Consider the following 3290-nt stretch of genomic DNA (forward strand, 5'->3'; position numbering starts at 1 on the left):
GGCCCAGCCCTGCCTGGTCATGGGTTCCCACAGATGGATGCTCTGGCTTGGCCTCAGACCTGCCTCATCACCACGAACTTGTCTGGTGCTGGGACCTTCCTCTGGCTGTCTCCTCTCCAGGTCCACCCTCCTCATCTCTCTTGGGGATGGTGGGATGGGTTCTGGCTGGAAAGTCCCCTGCCCTGCCAGCACAGAGCTGCCCTGTGGTTCCCTGTCCTTTAGGAAGCCCCGACAAAGGGAAAAGCGATATGAAACTGGGAGGAATGACTGCTACACCCGATGGATGTGCAACCATCCAGGGGACCTGGCCAAGCTGGAGAAAGGAGCAGAGAGGGAGCTCATGGAGTTCAATCAATGGAAATGGAAATCCCTGCCCCAGGGGAGGTCTAAGCCCAGGCACCGGCACAGGTTGGGTGCTGAGCGGCTGGAAGGAAGTTCTGCAGAGCAGGGCTTGGGTGTCCTGGGGGGCTTCTGGGGCTCCCCAGTACGAGAAGGACATGAACATACTGGATTGAGTATGGTGAAGGGCCATGAAGATGAAGAAGGGACTGGAGCATCTTTTGTATGAGGAAAAGCTGAGACCGCTGGGATTGTTCAGCCTGGAGATGAGAAAACTTGGGGGGGATCTTATCAAATACCTGATGGGGTGGGAATAAAGAAAAAGGAGCAAGGATCTTCTGAGCGGTGCCCAGTGACAGGACAGGGGGTAACGGGCACAAGAAATCCTGTTCAAACGTAAGAAAATGATTTTGCTACTGCGAGGGTGGTCAAGCACTGGCACAGGTTGCCAGTTGAGGTTATGGAGTCTCCATCCTTGACAGGTAACGGGCACAAGAAATCCTGTTCAAAGGTAAGAAAATGATTTTGCTACTACGAGGGTGGTCAAGCACTGGCACAGGTTGTCAGTTGAGGTTATGGAGTCTCCATCCTTGAAGATGCTCAAAACCCGTCTTGACATGGCCCTGGGCATCCCGCTTCTGGTCATCCTGCTTGAGCAGGTGGTTGGACTAGATGGTCTCCAGAGGTCCCTGCCAGCCTCAGCCACTCTGTGGAAAGGAAGGGAGGAGAGGACACCCTTAGGAAATAAACCCTGTTCACTTGTGTGGGAAGGTGGGAGTCTCTCCTGTGCCCGGGAGGGGACCAGGAATGTCCTTGAAGCCACAGTTTGGTGCAACGAGGACGTGCCTGTCCCGGGCTCTGGCTATTTTGCAGGGTGGAGGGGCTGCTAATTCCAGCCCTTTCCGAGCCCTTATACGAGGCTTTCCCCCACCCACCACAGTGCACATCAGGAGTGCAGGCAGGGCTGCTCTGCCCCACACAGTGTCCTTGCAAGGACACGGCGAGCTCGTCATCCTCCTCCTCTCTCCCCAGTAAATCCCAGACAACCTCCAGACGTGCTGCAGAGGATTAGCGCCATGTGTTTGTCATTAGATCAGAGATAAAAGCTCTGGCTGAAGTGGATGAACTTCTGTCCTTTGAGGCAGGTGCTCCTGCAGGATAGCAAAGTCCAGATGTTAGCACAGCTGGCAGAGATGTCAGCATTCTCATGAGGCAAGTGAGGGGGCTGCTCCTGGAGAAGCATCTGGGCACGGTGGCTGCTCGACCTGCTCCGCTTGGTGATGGGCCCCTTTCCAACGGGTTTGGAGAGGCAGCACAGACACAGCTGGAGATGAACAACCCTGGGAAGCACCTACATCCCTCCCGATGGAGAGTCTGGGTAGCTATACCGGCTCGACATCCATCCTAGATGCCTAATTTTGGTTTGATGAGTCCAGATGTGTTTTAAAAGGTCCTTGTTTGAGTCTGGAGGCTGCTTCTATAGACCATGGGGAGAACCAGCTATCTCCAGAGAACAATTCACCTTGCATCCCTGGAGATGGTATCAGCTGTCTTTTGGAATCGTCCTCCTCTCTGATGCTAGAGACTCCTCTCACCCTCCCATTGTTGACATTTACCTGCTGAAATCAGGCCAGGTGATACCTCCTCTCTCTCCCCCGGAGAGGGATCCATCCTCACCCAGGTGCTCTGCCAAGCCAGGTTCTCTATCCAGGTCACCTTAAAGATGCTCTCCAGGCTGTGGAAAACATCAGCCTTGAGGCTTTTGAGAGAATTAAGTCCCGATTCCCAGAAATGCTGTTCTGGAGAACGTTTGCTCAGAACATCTTGCACTCATAGAAAGTAAGATGAGGATGAGGATGGAGTTGGAACTGGAAGGATGGGATCTGTGCACAGCACAGAAATGTCTCTCATGCCTGCTTGGCTTTAGATATTTCCTCCCCAGGCTATGGCACCATTTTGGCTGCTGCCATTGATGGCAATTGTTCTCCTTAGTTGGACCAAGGTAACCCTCGAGTTTGGAGCCTGGTAGCTTAAGTGAAAGGCTGAGCACAAAGAGCCAAGGTTGCATCTGGTTTGGGGAAAAAACAAGTGAAATATTGGGCTGGTGAGAAATTACTTGGTTAAGTGAAGGCTGGAGAAGGATTTGTGGCATAAAAAGGCACCTACTTTCTGTCCCACTTTCTACTTTCTGTCCCACAAGGGCATCTCAGACCTCACCCACACCATGGCCGTGGGGTGAAGAAGGGAGCAGGGCAGGGAGGGTTGCTCTGGGTGGGACAATCAAAGGGTTGAAGCTCAGTGCTCTCCTGGGAGATGTTCAGAGGAGGTTTGATGGTCGCGAGCCCCGTGGCTCTGGGCACAAAGTGCCGCTGGTGCTCGAGCGGTGGTGCTTTAGGGGGGCCCCAGGCAGTTTTGGGGGATGCTCTCTGGTTCCCATACAGCATTGCTGACCAAGGCTTGGACGGGGACTCGGGCAATCACAAACGCTCTAAAAGCACTACATCTCCAGAAATCACAGCCAAAATGGACACTGGGCTGCTTGACCTCAGTAATCAGGGCAGAGTGGGTCCCATGTGCGCTGGGATGTCCAAGCCAGGCCCTCTGCCCCAGCTCCTCATCCTCGCTGCTGCAGTGAGGTCGGCTTTCCGAGGGCCTTGAGCAGCTCTAATCAGCCTCTCCCTCAGCCCAAACAGTCCCGTTCCCACCGGCCGCTGGCTCCAGCCTGTGCTTGCCCTCCAGGGCTGCTTGGCTCAGCACTTTCAGGGGCACCTTGCACCTTTCACCCACCCTGAATCAGGGGAGAGAGCCACCGAGCCCCGCATGACTCTGTGCATGGGGGGCTGGGGGTCCCCCTCTTCCAGCAGTACCTCCCAGCACACCTCTCCCATCCCTCCCAGTGTATCCGGGCTGGGGCAAACTGGCTCCCAGTTTGAGAACGGAAACTACAATAT

The sequence above is a fragment of the Cariama cristata genome, unplaced genomic scaffold (assembly GCF_000690535.1).
Source record: "Cariama cristata isolate BGI_N322 unplaced genomic scaffold, ASM69053v1 scaffold22088, whole genome shotgun sequence".
Taxonomy (NCBI): domain Eukaryota; kingdom Metazoa; phylum Chordata; class Aves; order Cariamiformes; family Cariamidae; genus Cariama; species Cariama cristata.